The 24,267-nt window shown below is 46.4% G+C and overlaps 1 protein-coding gene and 1 long non-coding RNA gene across 3 annotated transcripts in view; one reads left to right on the top strand and one right to left on the bottom strand.

The window, feature by feature from the left end:
• Positions 1-24,267, top strand: part of LOC146871779 (uncharacterized) — a 490,516-nt gene that overhangs the window by 123,034 nt on the left and 343,215 nt on the right. The window lies entirely within an intron of this gene.
• Positions 1-24,267, bottom strand: part of LOC146871781 (uncharacterized) — a 77,686-nt gene that overhangs the window by 43,869 nt on the left and 9,550 nt on the right. Inside the window, exon 2 of the long non-coding RNA XR_014981067.1 lies at positions 19,614-19,675. This is a non-coding gene — a long non-coding RNA (uncharacterized LOC146871781). The remainder of the gene's footprint in view (positions 1-19,613; positions 19,676-24,267) is intronic.

Raw genomic sequence — 24,267 nt, 5'->3', positions numbered from 1 at the left:
AGGCAAACGCTCACCCATGTGTTCATCAGCAGCAGGCTTGACTACTAAAACGCACACTACACCGACACCACCCAAAAACTGCTAAAGAAACTGCATAACATCCAGAACGCCTTCACCAGACTCATCCTGAACAACCCCCACAACAGTCACATCACCAGGTACCTGAGAGACCTCCACTGGCTCCCAATCAACAAAAGAATCACCTTCAAGCTCGTCAAGCATGCATACAAAGCCCTCCACAATGCCGGACCTGCATACTTCAACCACCGCCTCTCCTTCTACACACCCACCAGACATCTCCGTTGTGCCCAACTGGCCCTGGCCACCATCCTATGGATCCGCAAGACCTCATCTGAAGGAAGATCCTTCAACCTCTCTGTGAAGACCGGGAACTCCCTGCCTCTACATCTCAGGCAATCACTGTCACTGCCTCAATTCAGAAAGAACGTCAAGACCTGGCTCTTTGACTGAATCACAGATCCCCCACCCCCCACAGAGCCTTGAGACCCTAACAGGTGATTAGTCGCACTCTACAAGAAACCTGATTGATTGATTGAAATAGTGCCGTTTAATTTCTATAAAGATCGGTCTGCTACTGGAGTCATCTGTTGCACCAAAGGACAAAAAGTCTACAATGTGTTATGAAAAGCCTTATACCAAGGTGCACGGAGAGTGTGCACTGTTTTGCATGGGATTGTTACTGGAGGCATACCCTTCCACTACAAATCCTAATGATTAAATAACTGCAGATGCATGAGACATTGAATGTATGGGTGTTTTAAGGAGAAATCAATGCATTCCCCCTTGTATGAGCCTGCTTCCACTTGCCAGTCGTTATTGAGGTAAAATCCTGTGTGCTACCTCAGTTGATCGGGCTTTGCATCAAAACCTGTTGGTCTTTGCACTGATGCAACTCTGATACCCCCCTTTTACGCACAACAGTACCAAGTGGATTTGTTGCTGTGTGAAGGGCCCTTTATGGGCCAAAACCTCTTTTGCACTGATAAGTAAATCCCAGCTGCCGCTTTACGTCACTCAGGTGCAGGCGAAAGCATTAGTAAATCTGGGCCTTAGTCACTCTTCACTACTCTGACCATCATCGGCCCGCTCCACTCTGAGGCTTCCTTTACCCTCCAATCCTCGTTGCCAGTGAGCCACGCAGGAGACAGAGATGGAAAAAGATCAGAACATCTTCATGGAGTACAATAACTATGGGGCGTATGCTAAAATCAGGCTCCTCCCATAGACTATGACCTAACCGTTCCCACACGTACATCACTGGAACCTCACTGCACTGAACAATAAAATGCACAAGACCCCCATACAAGTAAGCACGACACAAAAACATACAGTACATACAGCTGGGATGCTCAGTTTTGAGCAGCTGTGTGCTTTGGAAATCTACCCATTCATTAATTTAGCCAATATAACATTCCCACTGTAAAATACTGTGTGTAAAAGTACAGAACACCCTGTCTTCGATGCCCACACCCTGCCTTCGGTACTTGCAGGCTCTACTCTGTTAGATGTTTGTCTGTGATTCAGGCACAGTGCCTGAATATCCCCCAATATAGAGCACAAAGTGAGTATGTGACATTTTCCACCTTGATGACTGCATCTTGCCCTCATGCTCACCAACGTACTGGAAAGTCGGCTCATTCCGTGTGGTCTAAATTGCAACCACGAAAACATCATCAGTGAGAAGCAGCACAGAGGCCCTCCAAACACCACCTGCCACTGCCCAGTCCAAGGACAGCACCACTCATGTCTTACAATCCATCATTCATCTGTGATTGTTTACCCACGGCCGCTTTTTCTTCAAATAGCAAAGAGAGCAAATGTCAGAGTATTGGACGGAGACTTTACTGGTCACAGTGGTGAAACTGCCATCGCTTCAGTGGTTAACACTGCGAGTTATGTAAAATGTGCCCCATTGATACCTGTTGTGCAACATTCTTCAGCTTTATCTTAACCTATTTGCAGGAGCAATGTACAAAGTTGGTTAGCGCAAGGCGTGTGCTTTTCTCCTGAATGCAGTATTGTCATTTGTTATGTTATTTACTTTGTGAACGTCAAATTTCCTTTAATCTCTTTTACCGAAAAGAGATATTACATTCACAAAGTAAATTCCTCTGACTGAACGTTTAGTCAATAGTTGTCATATTGGATTGGTGCCAGCAGGGCTATTTTAGGTCATGGGAAAAGTGCCAGCCCCCCAACTTTCAAAGGGCCCCCTTAAACAGATAGTGCTGGAGCGGATAGTACAAAGTTTTGTATACCCCCCATTTCTGCATGTTTTTATTAATCCAAGTGATCTATTAATTATAATATCATTAATCTGTTTGAAGTGATGTCTAACCAATTATATTAATGAAAGAATTACACGTGGGATTTGCATTTGCATGGCTAAACTAATTTGTATACTAATATATGTACGCATACTAATGGTAGAAAATTAGAATATTGCATAATATATGTTGCTTTTGTGACGTAATTGTAAATTGAACCAGATGACATCGCTGGGTGAATATAAACGCTTTGAATGTTGCTATCATGCTAGATAATTACTTACACATAGGGGAATTAGTGAGGGTTTAACATTTTATTAGCAATTTCAATGTTTTAATTACGTTTTGTGTTTGTTTTGCTTAAGTTGACCATTTGGGCCTAAGAAAAGATCGCTGACTGAGACACACGACGCGACTACTACCGTTTCACAAGGTTTCGGGTAAAGTGCGCCTGCGCCACCGCCAGCAACAAGTGGCCTCGTCCTAACCCAGGCAAGATGTACCCATCAAGGTCACACTCGGAGAATCGCCAAGTTCACGAAACAAAGGACTGTCTTTAAAACCGGAACCAGCAAGTGTGATGACTTAACCTAACAGACTATGTGAGAACTTTACCGAATGACCCCAAACCAGCCAATCAGGACTGTCTAAAACTGATTTTTGTTACATTTTGACATTAGTCTCATTATAAAAGTTGGTAGACAAAGCGAATTAGGATCTTTTCTGACTCATTGAGCGGAACTTTCTTTTCCTGACGTTATGCTGACGGAGAGGATGGTGACACTGCTGGACAGCTGTTATCCTGAATCTTTGAAAGACTGAATTGCTGCCCGACTTTGATGAATTAAAGACTTTTCCACGACTTGATTGACTTAGAGGACGACTAATAGCCAGATAAGGTAAATATGATGTTCGGTGATTTGGTTTATAACTTATTAAATCGAAATTGATTCGATAAACAAAATTATTATTCTAACAAACAAATGTGTCTGTGATTTATTTAGAGAACTTAGAATAAGATTAAATGTAGATTAAAGAATTGAGTCACCAAATATCCAATATCAACTAACTGATCCATCGACTAAATGAAGGGAATATCTCGAGGTACTGAGTTTAATAAAGGTACTTAATGTAGGTTCAGGTAAATTAAGTTCCTCTAGTTGAAAAGGTATTCCTTTCATGTTAGCGTTTGGACAATTTATCTCTCCCGTGAGAACGGATCAATGAAGTGTGAGTGTTGGTGTTATGGGCCCCACCAATGAATGTATTGAGTGAATGTGCTAGTGTGATATTTGATCTGTGACGAAGGGAGGATTTAAAATTCCACGCTGCAGCAGTTTTTCTGGTAGCAGAATGATGGTTGTTATTGTTTTGGTTTGCTGATCATAGCTTGTAAATTGCTTATTGATTATTGGATATTGATTGATATTGGTTTATGTATTAACACTCTATGTTGAGTTGCGTCGAGTTCTATGTTGTTTGGCACGGCTTCTGGGATATAGGAAGTCAGAAGTTTGTAACGGTTCCGTAGTAGAGCAGAGGTAAGCGCTGCTCTCACGAAAGACGGAATTGTTGTTGCCCTGTAGGTATACAGGGAAAAACGTGTAACGATTGAAGTTGCACGACCCATTGTCTGGGTTCGATCCGGTGACATTGTCGCGTGTTGCTATTAGAAATAACTCCTGTATGAAAGAAGTGTATGGTAACGAAGGTCACCTGTGAAGTTTTGGTCTTAGGTACTAGGAGTCCAAATGGCACTCCGATAATGCTTATCTCTAGAAAGGTAATAGGTGCTCCCTAAGCTTGTTAGAAGGGTAAAGTGGAGGGAAGTGCTACTTTATCAACATATGTCATAATTCTGTAGTAGGACAGACTGTTTGCTGTTCTCGGGAAAGACAGGATTCTGTATGAATGTACTACATTTTCTCGTGTGAAAGTGCGTGAATGTGAAGGCATTCGGGTTAATTGTGAAACTCTAGTTTTATTTCTCAGGAGCATTGGATCTCCAACGAAGTGTCTTAAATCTGGAGAAACGGTTAGCTAATGCTTGCTAGAAGGGTAAGGTAGAGGGATGTGCTACTTTATCAACGGAAGTAACGATTCCGTAGTAGGGCAGAGGTAAGCGCTGCTCTCGGGAAAGACGGAATTCTCGTGAGAAAGGTCTATTGCTATTCCTTGGTTAGCGAAGCGGACAATGGTGGTGTTTTTGTGTTGTTACTAACAGAATTGTAAATTTGAAACAAAACTTACAGAGTGCATTTTGTAAAGGAGGGGTAGATAGGAGCAGGAGCTGCAGCAGCGGCTGCTGACGTCAGAACGACCGCACTGGGATTGGCCAGTCAGTCGGAAACGTAGAACGCTCCTGATTGGTGCGTTAGTGTACGCCGCGCTAGGAGTGGAGAATCACAGGGTGACGTAGACGCTCCGGATTGGTGAGTTAGTGTGAGTCGCGCTGGGATTGGAGAATTACAGAGTGACGTAGACGCTCCGGATTGGTGCGTTAGTGTGAGTCGCGCTACAATTGGACAGAAAAGCGGTACGGTCGAGAGGAGAAACTAGTGAGACATGAAAAGACAGGAAAAATGTATTACGATCCGTCAGAAAAGGAGAAGAAGTCCTGGTTCGGTAGAATTAAAAAGTGGTTTAAGAAGGACAAACCGATTGTAACTAGTTAAGGACAATTACTTCCTCCACCAAAAACCCCCGCATTCTTTATGGTTGCAAAATATGGATATTACACCTGCATTTGGTTAGACAATTGGGTCAAGTATGCTGAGAATGACGGAGTTTTGGCTTTTCCAGAACATGGTTCATTTAATTTGGCAGTTTTGAGAAATTTAAGAGAGAAAATGATGAATTTAGAACCAAGACCTAGACCGACACAATTTGAAGCATTGACAGAATGGGAGGATGACATGCATGACCGAGAAAGACAGAGGAGTGGCGGAAGTTATAGGTACATGTTTGGTAGGTCATATGGACATGAGAATTATGATGATCGAATGAGAAGGTGGCAGAATGCGAGTATGACTGAGGGTCTGTTTCCTGTAAAAACTGCAGGAGAAAATGAAGGAAGAAAATGCTCAGAAAAAAGACATAATGTGGAATCGAGAGGGTATGGAGTGAATTAATCAGAGGATGATGTTCTTGATGACATGTTCTATAAAAATCCACTCCCATATCGGCCAGAACCAGAAATATTAACACCAAGTGCCCCAATGAAAGAAACTTTACAAATCATAAAATCGGAACCAGAGTTCCAGGATTTGGGAAAAAACTATTTCATTAGAGAGGTAGAAAGGAAGTCCGGAAGTGGAATAAATGGTGAAAATTCAGCGGAACTAGCAAAGACAACCTTAGAATTAACAGAGAAAATAAGAGAATTAACCAAAAATCTGGAAGCTGTAACAGTTCCAGTAACGATAGGTCCAGTAATGCCTATTTTCGATAAACAAAAAGATGGCGAACATTGTTTAACGGTCCCTTATAAAAGCAATAAACAGGTTGAACAGCCAAAACCGAGTCAAAATGACAATCCATGGAGACAGAAACCAAATGTTTCAAATAATCCGTTTGTAGGCCAGAATTGTGCAGAAAGACGTATAACAATTAAAATGTGTGTCTGTGCGAACTACTTAAAATATGAACAAGTATGCAGCATAATCTCACTTTTATTCAGGAAGAAGAGGACGTTTGTGACTGTGACTCCGGGATCACTTGGCAGAAACACCCCCTGACCCTCCACCCCCCATCGCAAAATGTAATGCCCGTGAAAAGGGTAGGTGGGCGCAGTGTTATATAGAACATAGTCCTGAGAGCACGATTGAAAATGAAAACTAGATATAGTATATGGTATAAACTATGCACCAAAAAGTGTGATATAAGATGAACCGGGCGTGAAATATAATATGCAATACATTGTGCACAATGACAGATTCATTGGAGAGCGCGAGATAGCACAGGCACTAGCGTGTGCTATGCGACATGCGCCTTGGAGTGCAATATGCACAGGGCAGTGTTGTGTAACCTAACTAGTCTCTAAAGTTGTGATAAAACACTGGTCAGTTCTCTAGTACTCTCATCACTAGATTATTGCAACTCACTTTTTCTAAATGCCCAAGCCAGGGTAACAAAAAAATTGCAGACAATACAAAATGCAGAAGCACGTCTGCTGTCCAGAACACCTAAGTTTGCACCCATAGCTGACACTATAAGGACATACCACTGGTTGACTATCCAAAACAGGATTAAGTTCAAATCATTTTGTATAGTCTACAAAGCACTTCATGATCAAGGACCACGCCCCCTCAAGGACCAACTTATACCTTACAGACCGGCTAGACAGCTTCGATCTACAACTCTTAACCAACTAGTGGTTCCGCGCTCCAAAACAGTGTCTGGGGTGACCGCCGTTTCTTAGTCGCGGCCCCGAAGATATGGAACACTTTACCTCAACATATTAGAACCTGCTCTTCATTTCTACAGTTTCGGAAGAAACTGAAAACCTGGCTGTTTAACCAGTGATAGTGCCCATGATCTCCCGTGCTTCCCTTACCTCGGGGAAAGACAGCTGCTAAGGTCTAGCGCCGAGACGCCTACGGGTATTCGTTCACGCTTAACAAATGTCAGAAATAAAAAATAAAAAAAAAATATATAAAATATGTGCTGGGGAGTGTAACGTTGCATATGCACTGTGACAAAGATATGGATCCCAGATTGTAATATGTATGGCATAGCGCTGTGCGGTATAACATAGGCATTGAGGAAGGCACGTTAGATGGGGCAATATAACCCGTGCGAAGGCAAGTGTGGCATGACATATTCACGGGGTGGTGTTACAGTGCACATGGGCTAGAGAGTGTCATAGCATACGCACTAGCTGGTGGAATACAACACAGAGGTGTGAGGCACTCGGCGGGCACTGGTGGGTGTAACACAGCATTGGGCTCAGCCAGGAGCATGCTGTGACTCTCAAGTGAGGTTTGTCTCCTTGCCAGAGAGTAAAATAAAAAGTATTACACATCCGGCGGTGGATGTGTATTTTATTAACCGTGAGGGGGGTTTCTTGCATAGTTTGGTCGAATTTATGTCGAATCCCCTTTGAATGGCTTGGTGTGCGTGTATATTAAATGTGCCCGTCAATAGCTACCCATGTTTGTATAAATAAACAACAAGGGTGTCTACTTGGAGAGTACCCACCGGCGGGGGCGCCGGGATTAGGCACGGTAGGGCGTCAGACACGTCAGAGCTTCACTAGCGGTGTAAATACATTCCATGTGGATTCATTCTATGCATAGTCGCCTTTTAATGAATATCAAGCAAATCGTCATGGTGATAGGTACGTACGGTTTGTCCAGCATGTCCTAGGTGTTTCTATAAATATATATATTTTTTTAAATATTAAAAAACAAAGGCCGGCCCCGGGGGAAGGGGGTCCCCGGGGCCATAAGTGGCCTGAGGAGGGGGGCAAAGCAAGCCCCCACCTAAAGAATTTTGTTTTTAAAAAAGGCCATGACCCGGGGCCGATTAAGGCCTTGGGAGGGCCAAATTAATTTTTTTCAACAAAACAAATTAGGGTGCAGGCCCTGGGGGATGGGGTCCCCAGGGCCAGTAAATTAGAAAAAGAAGGGGGGCCACACAGCCCTCCTTCTTAAAAAAATTAAATAAATAAAAGACCGGCATCGCGCCGGAGGCCACGCCCCCTCCTTGCAGCACTCTGCAAACGCGCCCCCCTGCCAAGTTGTAAGTTGGGGAATTAATTGACATTCAATATTGAGGGTCCCTGAGGGCCAACTAGCCCAACAGGTATCTCCAGTATGCGCCAGGGAGCTGCGTTGCAGACAGGTGTTCTGAGGCCACGCCACTTTTTACACCTCTATGCAACGCAGCTCTGTGGCGCTTACTGGAGGTACCTAGTGGGCTAGTTTGACCCTAGGGACCCTTAGGATTCAAGGGGACTTAATCTCTCAACTTAGAATGGCCACAGGGCGCGTTTACACAGTGGTGAAGGGAGGGGACGGGGCCTGTAGTGACGTGTGCAAACACGCCCTGTGGCGCGTTTTAAGTTGGGGAAATAATTCCCTTTCAATCCTGAGGGACCCTGGGGGCCAACTAGCCCACCAGGTGCTTCCAGTAAGCGCCACTGCTCTGCGTTGCAGAGAGGTGGTGCAGGCCGTGCCCCTCTTTACACCTCTCTGCAATGGCGCTTACTGGACGTACCTAGTGGGCTATTTTGCCCCTAGGGATCCTCAGGATTCAAGGGGACTTAATCTCCAAACTTAAAAAACGGCCACAGGGCGTGTTTACACAGTGGGGAAGGGAGGGGACGGGGCCTGAGGTGACGTGTGCAAACACGCCCTATGGCGCGTTTTAAGTTGGGGAAATAATTCCCCTTCAATTCTGAGGGCCCCTGGGGGCTAAATAGCCCACCAGGTGCTTCCAGTAAGCGCCACTGACCTGCGTTGCAGAGAGGTGGTCCAGGCCGTGCCACTTTTTACACCTCTCTGCAATGCAGCTCTGTGGCGCTTACTGGAGGTACCTAGTGGTCTAGTTGGACCCTAGGGACCCTCAGAATTCAAGGGGACTTAATCTCCCAACAGGGTGTGTTTACACAGTGGGGAAGTGAGGGGACGGAGCCTGAGGTGACGTGTGCAAACTCGCCCTGTGGCGCATTTTAAGAGGTAGTTTTAATACCCTGCCCTATTATATACTAGGGTCTTACAAAGGAGATCATGCTGATCACAGGGGGACCCCAACACATAGTGTTCCCTAGTGTATGTAGGTGTTTTCACTGTATTCTGAGTGTCTTTTAACATAGCACTGGCTCTATGACTGGTTAGTCAGACTCAATTACCACCAGTATCCGTTTGAAAAAGTTGAGGGTACAGGATGATTTTGCAACAAGGCTTCTTTCTGCTCTTCTGTTTGTTCTTTCTGCACGTTATCCTTCTTCCTGCACTTTTCTTCGTCTTTGAGGACTTCTGTTGCTTCTTTCTGCATTTCTTTTTTTTCTTTCTGTGTGTTATTTCTTCTTTCTTCACATGTCCTATCTCTGTAGGCATAGTTAGAAATTAGCATTTAAAAAACCTTTGAAATTCACTGAAAATACCATAGATTTCAGGCACGTTATAGTTAGGAATTAGCATTTAAAAAACCTTAGAAATTCACTGAAAAAACAATAGGTTTCAGGGGCGTTATAGTTAGCTGGACTTTTCACTCGTACAAAACCATTGAAATTCCCCCGTTATAGTTAGTTCAGCTAACTATAACTCGGGCGCCCGCAATGCACTGCTGATGATGTCACATATTACATCACTCATGACATGGTCAGTGACATCACTCATGACATCACTGATGACATCTCAAATGACATCACTGATGACATCATCCTTATGATTGAGTGGCAGACCTCCTCTCCCCCTAATATAACCTTTGATACACACATTCAAAAATAGAAACTAAAATTTTCAAAACAATGGACATACCAATAGCAGTTACAACAACCTATTCAGTAATTCTAAGATCCACATACACATCCACTCATTCACCAACAGTCCTATACAGTCACTCATACCTGTACTCACTCATCATATGTACTCATACACCTATACATCCTGTTACACAACGCCACTCATCCATAGTTACTCACACACATAGTCACTCATGCTAATAAAGAACCAAACATCCATTTACTTGCATATACAGTTATACACACACCACCACACTTACTTCTACAGAAACTTACACATACTTAGTCTTTTAAACAATCCCTTATAGAAACACATACTCATTCATACAGGAACTCTTTTAATCTCTCACATATACTCACTTATATACACCAATAGTCACATATACTAGTTTAAAACATATGTAGTTACTCATAAAGACACTATTGAGACAGTCATTCACTCACTAACACACCCATGCACACACTCATCCACCCATACAGTCCTGCACACATGCTGTCTTCAACACATACAAACAGTGAGTCACTCATTCATGCACCTATGCACTACGTAATACCCCCCACCGAACCATACAGACACTCAGACACTCATACTGATACTCAAAAAACCAACTAATAACCTATATAGACACTCATGTAGCTACTCATCAACCCATGCAGCCACTTATACACAAAGTGAGAGACTGATACAAATATTTACATATTTAAACATTACTCACTAAGCCATGTATTCACTAAGATGCACTTAATCAGTCAGTTATACAATCAATTTTTCAAAAACAAATCATCCATTTAGACACTAATATACCCATTTATTCTTCCATCGACCTTGAGATATACATATATAAAACATATGTAATTTTCTGAAAAACACACATTCACTGGATGATGCCATCAGTGATGTCATTTGAGATGTCATCAGTGATGTCATGAGTGATGTCACTGACCATGTCATGAGTGATGTAATATGTGACGTCATCAGCAGTGCATTGCGGGTGCGCGAGATAGTTAGCTGAACTAACTATAACGGGGGAATTTCAATGGTTTTGTACGAGTGGAAAGTCCAGCTAACTATAACGCCCCTGAAACCTATGGTTTTTTCAGTGAATATATATATATATATATATATATATATATATATATATTTATGTATTTAATTTAAAGTACAAAAATACTTGAAAATCAGAGTTTATTTAATGCATCTTTAATCTACATTTACTACCTTCCTTTATTCATCTAAATAGCTTCCATGTGCTTATGGATCTATATATTTATTACTTTTTTTCTAATTCAGCATATCCAATGCACTACCCTATTTCTCACCCTATACTGCTCTCAATATATCCTCTACCTCAACTCTCGGACTCATCTCCAACCTCTTTCTACTACTCTTTCCAATGCACAATCCTATATCTCACCCAATAAGTCTATCAATATATCCTCCACCTTCACTCTCTCTCTCATCCAGCCCAAACCCCATACCACTACTATGATCCCCAAAATAACCCTTTCTCGACTCTTCTCTACTCTACCCCTCCTTGCATCACCTCATACCTCTTTTACTATTCCGGTGCTCAAAAACAAGCCTTCCTAAACCCTTTCATCTGACTCTTCCACCTCCCTTTTACTCATCCCAAGCCTCCTCCTACTACTATGAGCTCCAATACAAACAAATAAAAATGTCTAAATCCTTCCCTCTTATAGCCCTCAACTATCCTGTTCAATCTAACAGACTAACATGTTAACCACTCAAATTAATTTCATATTTCACTATACTAATTCACCACTGATCCTTTATGGGTTCCAGAGTAGCATGCTACTCGCCGAATAAGAGCTTTGACGCCTCGCCAGAGGTAGTAGGCACCATATAAATGCAATTACATTTACTAATAGGATTGCGGTGGTCAGTAGTTGTGTTAGTACTGTCATTGTCAGCTTCTGGCAGGCGCAATGGGTGGTGTAAGTTGATGTGGCTTCTTGAAAAAGGCCTGGCCATGCAGTTATTTACAATTTTAGCACAGGCAAAACCCACACATCCTCTTAATACCACCTATTCCACAAACATGCACACACCAAACATCCACTGAAAAATGTAGACAAATGCAAGTAGAGACACATGCAGTAGACTTACAAATAAGCACACAAACCTTCATCACAAATATTCCCTCACCACCTTTGTCTCCCTTGCATCCCCTCACCAAAAAAAGCACACCCACACATAGACCTACATCTTATACTCTCACAAACACAACCTTTCGGTGATCACATCCATCATCACATTCACTAACATAACTTGTCTTCCCCTCACCATCATCATGTCAGTGATGTGGTGAACTCAGCAGTGCTTAATATGTAAAAGAATGAGTGCCAGTGCTCTACGTTCTGCTCAGAGGCCCACGGTCATCACTATTAAAAGTCGGCGGGCTGAATACCGAGGCCACTAGTCATGATTCCGCCTCATGCCTCTTTGTTCCATTACCAAGCACACACTGCACCTTTATCTAAAACCCCGTCCAGGCGGCGAGTACTCCCTCCCCGCTCCCCCATGGTTGTTGCCATCGCTGCGCGCTTTTCCCTTAATTAGCACTTGACCACTTCTTGGTGCCTGAAAAGGTCGCAGTTTTATTTTCACAACAAACATTTAGTAACATGAAATCTTCATATTTCAAATTTCAAACATTCATGGTCTTACTATAGTCCTTCAATGACCATGTTTCACTTTTATCTATTGTTCATTATTTCCTCTATTCGCATTCTGGACCCAGCCGCCTCAATTGCCTGGGAGAGGATGGAGGGGCCCCAATCCCTGTGTTTCGATTCACGGGTCTAGGCTTCAACTTGCTACCGATTTGGAGGGTGTCCCTTTCTGGGCATGCCCGGGCTGCAAGTGCCGTCCCGCTCGTCCTGTATCCTTTCGGGGCCCTCCCTTCTCCCAGGGGTCTCTGCCGTCTGGCATCCCAAGGACCTTACTTGAGCATCTACTCTATTTTCTTGCGGCTGGGTCCTTGTCATCTTCTCCGTCTGTACCCCTGCCATAAGGCATCCCCGGGGTCCTGCGGGAGTATCATCTCTGTTCTTTCTCTGGCGGCACGCCGCCCAATGGCTCCCCCGGTGCCCCTGGCGTGAGGCATTCAAGGACACTGTGTGAGCCTTTCATCTATCTCCTAGTAATTTCGTTCTCTACTAGGTTCCTCGTGTCAGCTCTGCTACCCTTTCCCCCTACGGCTGCGACGCCCGTATCCATAGGTGTGGGTGGGTGGGCTTCTCTTCTTCTTACACGAGGGGGAGACTTGAAATGGGATTTCCTGGGCCGTTGGGCCCTCTTAACCTCCCCCTTGCCTACCTTTCTCGCCCCCTGATTGGGGGGGGAGCTACCTTTGTTTGTGGGCCTATCCGTGCCCTCCCCGGCCTAGCCGGGTTTCCTAATTGCGGGGCGTGGAGGGGTCCCGGCGCCGGCCGGCGTTCTAACCCAGGCCTCTATTGGGTCCGGCTTTGCCTTCCCCGGCCTGGGTCCTAACCCCGTCCAGGTGGCGAGTACTCCCTCCCCGCTCCCCCATGGTTGTTGCCATCGCTGCGCGCTTTTCCCTTAATTAGCACTTGACCACTTCTTGGTGCCTGAAAAGGTCGCAGTTTTATTTTCACAACAAACATTTGGTAACATGAAATCTTCATATTTCAAATTTCAAACATTCATGGTCTTACTATAGTCCTTCAATGACCATGTTTCACTTTTATCTATTGTTCATTATTTCCTCTATTCGCATTCTGGACCCAGCCGCCTCAATTGCCTGGGAGAGGATGGAGGGGCCCCAATCCCTGTGTTTCGATTCACGGGTCTAGGCTTCAACTTGCTACCGATTTGGAGGGTGTCCCTTTCTGGGCATGCCCGGGCTGCAAGTGCCGTCCCGCTCGTCCTGTATCCTTTCGGGGCCCTCCCTTCTCCCAGGGGTCTCTGCCGTCTGGCATCCCAAGGACCTTACTTGAGCATCTACTCTATTTTCTTGCGGCTGGGTCCTTGTCATCTTCTCCGTCTGTACCCCTGCCGTAAGGCATCCCCGGGGTCCTGCGGGAGTGTCATCTCTGTTCTTTCTCTGGCGGCACGCCGCCCAATGGTTCCCCGGTGCCCCTGTCGTGAGGCATCCAAGGACACTGTGTGAGCCTTTCATCTATCTCCTAGTAATTTCGTTCTCTACTAGGTTCCTCGTGTCAGCTCCGCCACGCTCTCTACGGTTTTTCGATCGGAGGGAGCTCCCCCCTTAGCTCGGCCTGACCTCGCTACCTACTCGCCACCTCCTAGCTCGAATATGCCCACGATGTACGACGTGAACTTGTCTATTCCTATCCCCGTTTGGTATACCCCCTCCTCAAGGTGTTGCCCTGACTACTACCAGTTTATGAACCCGTGCTGCCTGACATCCAGCCCTGGGCACTGTAAGCTTTGTCCCTGGTGGTGTTCAGCTCTCTTCAGGATTTTTTTCTAACTATGCTTGCTGCATGGCGTAGGTATACTGGACTAGCTTTTCGTAATTGACATTGGGGACATTGTTTTGCCCATTTTTGCCGCCAGGCTGGTTGCTTGGTGGCGTATGCCTCAGCGCGGATCGTAGGAATATGTCGTCATGACCTTAACTGTAAGCGGGTGGTCATGCCTCTCACGGGCAGAGATCCCCTGCCTCAATTTGCAGAAATGCCTCGCTCTGCAGGAAAATTATTATTTTTTTTTTTTTCTTTTTTGGATGGAGCTGCCCTGTATCGGTCTCAGTACGTCTTTACTACCCTTCAGCCGCTAGGAAGGACGTGGCCCCCACTTCGCGTTCGTTTACTCTGTACTTGAGGCTGTATGGTCAACATTTGCTCCCTTTACCACCTCCGCCCCGCTTTTCTCCCTATTTCAGTTGGGCGGTCCTGAGGTTGGCCAATATGCTTCTGGGTGCCGCGAGCGGTGCGATGCCCCTGCGAAGCCTTGCAGGATGCTGCCCTCCCATCGCCAGGCTGGTTTGCTGGCCTCTGGCCTCAGCTGTGTATCTGTTCCCACCGCAGTCTGGATTGTTCTAGCCCCAGGCGGTCCTGGTCCCTTTCTGCTGTTTGTTAGCCCTTTAGACCAGGTTGTTGTACTTTTTCTTACGGGGCCCTCCCCTAGCCGAAACGCGGCTTCCCCAGGGTCTTGACTTGACCATTGCCCTGACCATGAGTAGCTTTTTCACTGCCCTGTCCGGGTTTTGCTCTTTTCGAAAATTATAATAGTTAGTATGACTACAAGAATTGGGTTGTCCTATACACCTCAGGGACACATCGCTCGCATATCTTATGTATGCCCCACTATTAATGGTACCACCACTATACGTATTTTTTTTTTTTTTTGCTCTGTTTTTTCTTACCAACTTGTCTTTTAACTGCAGTGACCTGCAACTCACAGATCTTTGTTTAATAAAGAAAGAAAACTCAGAATGTTTTTGCTTGTATAACAGAATACCATAGCCCCGAAACATCGTCTGGGAAAACATCTCTCAAATATTGCTACCTGCCATACCGTCTCATTGGATGCAGAATTTCCATTAACTCCAATAGGGCAATATATATTTATTAACAATATTTCGCACCCCAAATTTATGTGCGATAATATTCTGGCAACGATCGGCTAGTTGCACATCCGCTGGACACTATACATCTGGTTTGTTCCAGCTAAGGAAGGTCTCTCAAGAGCCAAATTTCCCTGTGTACTCCATGTAATTGCGTTTATCGCTGCTAGTTTGGCAACTTAATATGGCGGTACAGGTTGATTCTTTTCTGAATGGTATTTTGCAAGGTACTGGGACTTGTGTGGTAATTGGGTCATTTGTCATGGCTGTGCCCAACCAGCATGGGATTTGTTGTCAAGCTTCCCATCGCGGGTGCTTGAGGCTGACCTTGATAAGCAGGCCACCTTTTGAAACCTGCTATTTATCTACTGGAGGTGGATGGATTGGTTTGGCCTTGCCCTCTGGTGGGGCACAGCAGAGTGGGCATCCTGCGGCATAATGCCGACATAAAGACTCTTGATTCTGGGAGCCAGCATGTCGCAAGCAAGACACAGTTTTTAGTTTACGATCGCATTCCTGGTGCCTCTAGGCTTGCCTCTGCTAGTGCATGTTTGTCCCCAATCTACCACAATACCGCTCCCGTCCGACGAATAAATCCTTGTCATCGCACCGTTTCACGTGATGAAGACAGATCAGCAGGTTACTGCATCCAAAATAGACATCTTTTGCTACTTGCAATTTATAACTTACAGCCCTACTATAGAATAGTGAGCTATTAACTTTCATCCCAGAACTGCATATACGCCGCAAAATATACAAGTCCCATTCCCATTTACCCGGCCTCACATGAATGTCAAGAAAAAACTCGTGTGAGTAATTATCTTCCTGGAGAGAGATCAGTGTTATGTAAGGTTGATGTTTTGCCTCGGTGAAGTTAGTGCCGGGGTTCATGTGCCCGCTGCCAATAACGCATATCCAGTCGATTACCGACTGCATATGATGTAAACAGCCCAGCAGATTACTGCTTTCCAATATAGAATAGTGAGCTATTAACATTCATCCCAGACCTGCATCCATCCGCAAAATATCCAAGTCCCCTTCCCGTTTACCCGGCCGCACATGAATGTCACGAAAAAACTCATGCGATTAATTATCTTCCTGGAGCGAGATCAGTGTTTCGCAAGGTTGAGGTTTTTCCTTAGTAAAGTTAGTGCAGAGGTTTGCTGTGCCCGCTGCAAGGAACGTGTACCAAGTAGAATACTGACTGCATATGATGCAGACGGATCAGCAGCTTAATGCTTCCAAAAGAGACATCTTTTGTTATGAGCAATCTATAACGTAAAGTCCCAATATTGACTAGAAAACTATAAACTTTCATCCCAGAAATCCATATACCCGCAAACGGTACAAGTCCCATTCCCATTTACCCGGCCTCACGTGAATGTCAAGAGAAACCCGTGCGAGTAATTATTTTCCCGGAGAGGGATCGGTGAGTGTCTTGTAATGTTGGGGTTTTGCCTTAGTGAAGTTAGTGCAGCGGTTTAATGCGCCCGCTGCAAAGAACGCGTACCAAGTAGATTACCGACTGCATATGATGTGACCAGCTCAGCGGATTACTGCTTTCAAAAAAGACATCTTTCTTTTACTTGCAATTTATAACTTAAAGTTCCAATATTGAATAGAGGGCTATCGACTTTCATCCCAGAACTGCATATAAACCGCAAAATATACATTAGGACATTCACTAATGTCGTAAAAGAGGGTTACTTGAGCTATAAATCGCTCCCCATTGTTAAAGAAAAACTCCCGACTATGCTGTCTCTTTCCCGACTCTGCGTTCGTGCTTCTCCACGCCAATCACTCTTAAACTATACTGCCACCAGTATGGGTGACATGTGACTCCTACGCTCTCAGACCTTTGGCTCATGGCTCATTCCTATATACAGATTTACCCACCTATTGTTACCGGGTGCCAGTGAGAGAATCCGTGGTGGGGGCGCCAACAAAGCATTGTTGCACGGGGCGCCACCAGCACCAAAACCGGCCCTGTCTTCTTCCCAGAGCAGTTCCGAGATTGGACCCAGGCCGGGAAGGCTCTGGACTGTTTACCGGGCTCGAACCCTGTTCCACCCTTTTGCGGTTGACCCACCACACGTAAGGTTACCTTCTTTCCGCGGTCAATGCCGGGTTGGGGTGTTCAGCGATTGTTAGTGGCTGGCCGCAACCCTTTCTTCCCAAATTGAGTCGGTCGTCCCCCTGCTTCGCGCAGCCCCGCTCCTTACCTTTTTCCTTTTAGTTTTGCCTCCGGGCACGCTATGGGGGCACTGCCGCCCGCACCAGTCTTCCTCCATTCGGGGGCACCGCCGCCCGCACCGACACCCGCGTGGTTCGTTTACTGCCGTGATCTTACACCATCTGCTTGTTCAAAGTCTGCAAACCGCCCCGGGGTCCGTTCTCGCGAGCACCGCTGTTCTGACTCCAGGTGCCTCCGTGGTGGCGGTGTCGGCATACTGCCCAGCATTTGATCCAACTCTTCGCAAACCACCGGCCGGTGTCCCTGTTGATCCGGGCACCGCCGTATTGGCTCCAGGTGCCCGCGAGTCCTTTATCTATGGTGGACCCTGCCCGTATCCTCGACAACAGATGAGGCGGGGGTGAAAGCCGCATTTTGTCTTTCGCCCAAAGGCGCGAAATGCCCCATAGCGTCCTTGCGTCGTCCTCTTCTCCGGTCAGCTTCCCTGCAATCCTTTCTCTCTGTGCCCTCTGTGCGCTGGCGTGGCCTTCCTTTCCGTCTTCTCTGCTAAGGCGCGAAACCCCCGCTGCCGTTGTTCCCTTCGGACTTCCTGCCTCAGGGGTGTGCGGGTAACCGGGTACTTCTCTGGAAAGCAGGCAGCGCCTGTCGCCACGTGTAGGCCCCCGCTTACGCCTCTCGGTCTGTGCTGCTTACGGCGGAGGCGGCTCCACACCTCCCGTACTTTTCCGGCACCGAGTCGCCTGGCGGTACTTTGCGGCCAGCTGATTCGCTTCCTTGTGAAAGGCGCTGTGAACGCCCGCTGCCGTCGGGGTGGGAAAGCCGGTGCCAGGCCCCATCTTAGTCTGGACCCCGTCTGAGCCCGCTCTCCCGGTCTTCCGCCGCGATCTCCCCCGTCGCTCCTGCAATCGCCGTCTCTTGGCAAGCGTGGGATGGGACGTCGCTGGAGCCCTCCGAGTCTTTGAAGAGCTGGTTTCTTGGCGCCAAAAAGGGGGATGCGATGGTCGCCTCCAGGTATGCCCACGTCTTCATTCCTTTCATTCTTCCTGCAGCTCAGATCCAAACATGGCGGCTTCTCTTCTTCTTACGCGAGGGGGAGACTTGAAAATGGGATTTCCTGGGCCGTTGGGCCCTCTTAACCTCCCCCTTGCCTACCTTTCTCGCCCCCTGATTGGGGGGGGAGCTACCTTTGTTTGTGGGCCTATCCGTGCCCTCCCCGGCCTAGCCGGGTTTCCTAATTGCGGGGCGTGGCGTGGAGGGGTCCCGGCGCCGGCCGGCGTTCTAACCCAGGCCTCTATTGGGTCCGGCTTTGCCTTCCCCGGCCTGGGTCCTGTCTTGAAGTGCCTGCTTTCTCTGTTTGTGACGGTTTTCCCGTCTTTCTCCGTCGTTCCATTTTGTGTATTTTTCGCTCTTATGCTCTCAGTAAATAAATGATGAGGAAAAATAAGTGCCGATCCAAAAAAAGAGTGCCGCTGGGCCTCACTCACCAGCTAAAATGAAGCACTGGAACTGGGGGTCAAGAGCAGCCTTGGATAAGCTGCTCATACCGGCCCCGTATGGCACTGAGTGGGAAAGCGAGGGAGCTTGACAGTCTCCAAGGTAAATTTGGTGGGGGCAAATCATGCATATGTCTACATGAAAATTGTGCACCATCCCTTAGGGCTGGTGCCAGGCGAGGTAGCTGATGGTCCCTCCATCCTTACACCTCTCTTGTCCTCCTTCCACTGGGGGTTTTCCTATGCCCCACATGGCCGGTGCAGCGCTTCCCAACACAGATGAGCTCACAGCACGACTACGGCTACACAGTGAACAGGGAGCAGGCTTCACACGCTGGGATTCAAGGTCAAAGCGAGCCTCGTGGTTAGACTTACGTCCTCCCGTCACACTCGGCCCTGCCCACTCTCTTAAACACACACGAACACGCAGAATATTTCAAGCTTCTCAATTCCATTTCCCTTAAACGTATTACTCTGTCACTGTCAAACCGGGACACGCTCGTCGTTTCCCAACTCGGACACAGACACATTGCTGTAGGCTCCTTAGACACAAGAACACAACAGGTGCAACCCTGTTACACACAATGCTCTTACCTGGGCGGATTGATAGATGAATGGCGCTTCCAGCCGCTACTCACACAGATACAACCGAAGAGCTGCGGACCAAACAGTTTTAGTCAGGCGAAATCTTGCAGCGTTTGTGAATGTTGTGAAATTTTAACTAGCCAGTCAGTCAGAAAACTTTATTTCGGCTTTAGCCATAAAAGTGCATAAAAGACATAATATTATTAAAAAATTAATACAACAATAATCTAATAACTGTCATTCAACATTTCATGGTATAAAAACAAATAATAAAATGCAGATAGTAAGATCAAGTTAACCTTGGTGAGGTAGCAGTTTCCTTCTAATTAGCCACATTGAAAAAAGAAATTTTGCGATTACAGTAGCATATAGGGGAGAGGTGTCATACTTTAACAACCTGTGGAGTTCCATACAATGTCTAGCCCCAATATTCTTGGCCAATTGGATAATCCATTTTCTGCGCGGAAAGATATATGCCGGACAGAAAAAAAGAACATGTGCTTCAGTTTCTTCCGGGGTACCACAACCAGGGCAAGATTGCCGGGCTGAGCCCGACCACTTATTTGTTCTTGAAAAAAGCGGGAGGGAGCCATGCCTGAACTGAAGGTATAACTTTTTGGCCAAGACAGGTTGTATCAGGTCTATTACGGGCTCAAATTTATAACTAATTTTGGCCTCTAAAAATGCAGAGGTCAAATTAGCTATGGTAGCACTACAAATAAGGTGGGTCAAATTTCTTTCCTCCAGGATTTTAGCCAGGGATCGCTTTGGAAGAGAAGAGCATACGTGCTCAGGCGAATGCCAGAGATCTTCTCTCCCTATCTCCCTGAGTGATTTCTTTATATGAGCTAGCCAGGGAATGGCGCCAGCCATTGGAATTGACAAAATGGACTTCAGTTCCTCCTGAAAATTTACCAACTCAGGGGTACTCCACAGGCGGCGCCAATACATTACTGGTCTGGAAGCAACCATATCCGTAATCGGTCGGAGGCCTAGATCCATCCTAAGTGGCTGCATAGGAGTGCTCGTTGGAAGTGCAAGGATATTTCTAAAAAATTTGTTTTCTGACTTAAGTAAAATCGGGGAGGGGGTATGGCCCCATAGTTCTGCTCCGTAGGCTACAACGCCCCGAGCCTGAGTTTTGTAAATCTCAACAAGTGGGCTGATCAATTTGAGGTGGCTGTTTTTTAACATCTTTGTGATTCCCCCGGTTATTTGGACAAGTTTCAAGTTTACTTTAGAGATCTGAGTTCCCCAGGTCATTTTATTATTAAGGGTCAGTCCCAAATAATCAAATGTGGTGACTCGTTCTAAGGGCTGGCCGTCCAGTTTGGGTGTAGGGTGGTTAGTAGTGTCTGCATGAAACACCATATATTTGGTTTTGCTTACATTGATGGCTAAGTTCCTTTTCCTACAAAAGGATGCAAAACCATCCAGAACTCTTCCCATCCCCATGGGAGTTCTGGAGAGAAGCAAGGTGTCATCAGCAAACATTAGTGTAGGGATTTTCCTTCCCGCCAACTTGGGGGCATCAATATCGCTTAAGCTCAGAATTTCCTCAACTTAACTAGCACAAAAGTTTGAGTGTATCCAGCTGAGCAAGACAGTTTGAACGTAAAATGTCTTACTGGAGACATGTTTTCCTCCAACCACTCAAGCACTGGCTCCAAGCGTGACTTTTGAAGACGAGAAAGGCCCTTGTGTTGCATTTACAGACGAAATAGCGACAAGAACAGTTCGCAAAATCTAACAAAGTTGAGCAAAATCCTGTGACATTTAGTGAAAGGTTGTGATTTCACTGACAACTTCGACGTTTCCCGTCTATGCATTAGTAGCCCATGCAGCCGACATTATTTTGGGATGAGTGAGTTACAATAATGAGAAAAAATAGGCGTGTATATAGGAGTACACAAAGAAAAAAACTGGGCAGGGTGAGCTACTCACTCAAGTTAAGAGCCACACTCTCCCATCCCTCTTTTGCAGCACATATGCAACCTCCTTACAGACACAGCTTCTACCGCCTTGTATTCCCAGACACATCCTCACCCAAAAATGCGCCTACACACTGTACACACATACGTACACATGCACGCAGCTCCCGATATTTAAAACTCAAATATAGAGCACCCATCTCCTTAAAGCAGGTGCACCTATTCAAATCTCACGCGCTCTCGCAGGGCCCGCACCTACAAACGCGCATATAGCTGCCAAAAGGCCCGGCCCACGTGACACCATCAGCCAGTGGGGGCTTTTAGCCCTCAGAACTTAATCCGGCACTTGCAGTTTCTCTTCACCCCCAGAGATGTGCATTAAAGGCACCGCGTGTAAAGGGCTGCTTTTAAAAACAAGCATTAAAAATGCAATAGGTCTCGCCTTTCATTAAGTTAAAGCCATTTGCTTTGCCATACAATACCATTAGCAAAGCAAATGGCTTTAACTTACTCAAAGGCGAGACATATTGCATTTTCAATGCTTGTTTTACCTCACCTACTGTAACAACGCCTAATGGTAAAACATTAACTGGCAAAAAAGTTTGTGGCAGGAAAAAAAGGCACAGTAAAAAAGGCAAATCAAAATGAACAATAACAAAAGCCTAAATACGTCGATAGTAAAATGCCAGTTTTTCAAAACTTGAGCCCCACATCTGCAATACCCTACCTTCCGACACCAGTTTTCCCTCATATTTTGGAAACTCCTGAAGACCTGGCTTTTTAGGATGGCTTACGATTAATTGTAGTATTGCTTCTGTAGCTCTAGCGCCGAGAGGCCTTTCGGCGGATGTGCGCTTTATAGAATCTGGTAACATAACATTGGCACATCTGTTGTCACCTACAGTTCATGCACCACTGAAAAACCACTAGATATGGCAATGTTGTCCACGTGAAACCCCTCTAAACTGATGTGAACCCCTAAGACTTAGTCATTCACCCTGCCTAGAGACAAACAAGTAAATTATTATCTAGCAAGCAAAAATTATGTTTACCAATAACTTAATGTATACTCTTTTGGAGAAGTTATGAACTTCCATTGCTGCCATGGAAAGCTTTTTATGTGAGCCTATCCTGGCTTTATTTTCCACAGCATGCTGCATTCTGGTATATGTAGTCTTACTTTATTCCGTGCAGCAGAAGTCTCCCAACCCGGTCCCGTTTACATTGGTCTAAAAGAATCTTTAAGATTTATTAACAGTTGACGCCACTTACCGAAAGTGTCTGGTAAACGTTATCCAGTGCAGAGTTTGAAGCTCAGTGGACCGAACGCTGGACTCATAGCAGAGACGAGCAGCAGCGGCGGCGGCTGGACTCTGCATTTGTATAGCTGTCGGCTGCTCCGGATTCCCTGAGCGCAGAGCCTGCGGGACTTGAGGGCGGCTCCCTCTGACCCCGGAGATCCGGGACGGTGTGGGGGTGTGTGGCTGTGGCGGCCGAAGTCCGGAGTGATCTCTAGCTGTGGACAGGACGATCCAGTGGTGCCCTGCCGTCCCGCCTGTGATATTATGAGGCGGGCGCGAGAGACTTGAAATTAGGAGGGTCTGATCGGGCCCTATGAATGGACTGACGGCGTCCCTGCTGAGAGGAGCCCCGAAACCAGGTCAGCTGCGCAGGTGTGGTGGTTGAGGCCGAGGAACAGACGTCCTCTGGGAGGCAAAGTCCGGAGATACTGGAGCTCTCAGAAGCTCCAGGGGGTGGGGAAGAAGGAATCCCTTGCCCTTGCGGTGTACGGCAGCAGGAGCTCCTGGGGACGGGTGGCAGCGATCGGATGGCGGTCTCCCTCTGAGGTGAGGTGCCCTACACAGGGTAAAGTGGAACTTGTGGAGCGTTCTGTGGGGGTTCCAGAGGGGGGTCGGGGGGAAGGAGCAGTAACTCTTCCTGGACAGGTGGATTGTGAAAGCACTCCCCGCAGTTGAACTCTCCCCCATCTTCATTGTTGAGCGGGTGCACCGGGACGCGCTTACAATTTCCTTGGTTGCTGTGAGGTGAACGGCCGATATTAGGCTCTGCTCGGCTGTAGTGACTGTAGTGACTGCTACACCTCCGTGAGGGGATCAGTATCATCACTGGGTACTACAACTCCCAGAAGGCCCTGACTCGCGCTGTGAACCGGCGTCACCAGAGGGCACCTGGAGCCCTCAAATACAGCAAGGGGCTAACGCAGCGCGAGACAAGGGCGGTCCCGTTCTAGCCCGTCAAAGACCGTGCGAGACCGGGCCATCCCTCTTGGGCTGTTGTTAACGGAGGTATTTGTGTTACTGTTTGGTTTTCCAGGGTGACAGTATTGTGAATATTCAGGCCAATGTCGGGCAGGGAGACAAGAAGTAAAGCTCAGTCGTCTAGTGTAACCATGGCGGGTACCCTGAATTGTTTTCTGATCAGAGCTAACTCTTTGTTATCAAACGAGATCACCATTTTGGAACGTCGTCTTTCCCAGGGCATTGACAATGTTAAAAGATCGTCGCTGGGCCATATAGCGAATGTGAGAACGCCTGATAGATGCACTCCACTGCCCAATGTTGTTTCTAATGACGACCATTCTGAATCAATTATGCTGCCTGATCTTGGGGCCTGTCCCGCTCCCAATAGTCCTTCTCTATCGGCTCTTACCGCTTTAGAGCCACCTACTATAGTAAAAGTCCCGTCTCTTATTGGTCCTGTGCCTAGTTCAT

This window comes from Triturus cristatus, chromosome 1_1 (genome assembly GCF_964204655.1).
Source record: "Triturus cristatus chromosome 1_1, aTriCri1.1, whole genome shotgun sequence".
Taxonomy (NCBI): domain Eukaryota; kingdom Metazoa; phylum Chordata; class Amphibia; order Caudata; family Salamandridae; genus Triturus; species Triturus cristatus.
Note: the sequence above shows the minus strand (reverse complement) of the source record. Positions and strands in the feature narration are given on the sequence as shown.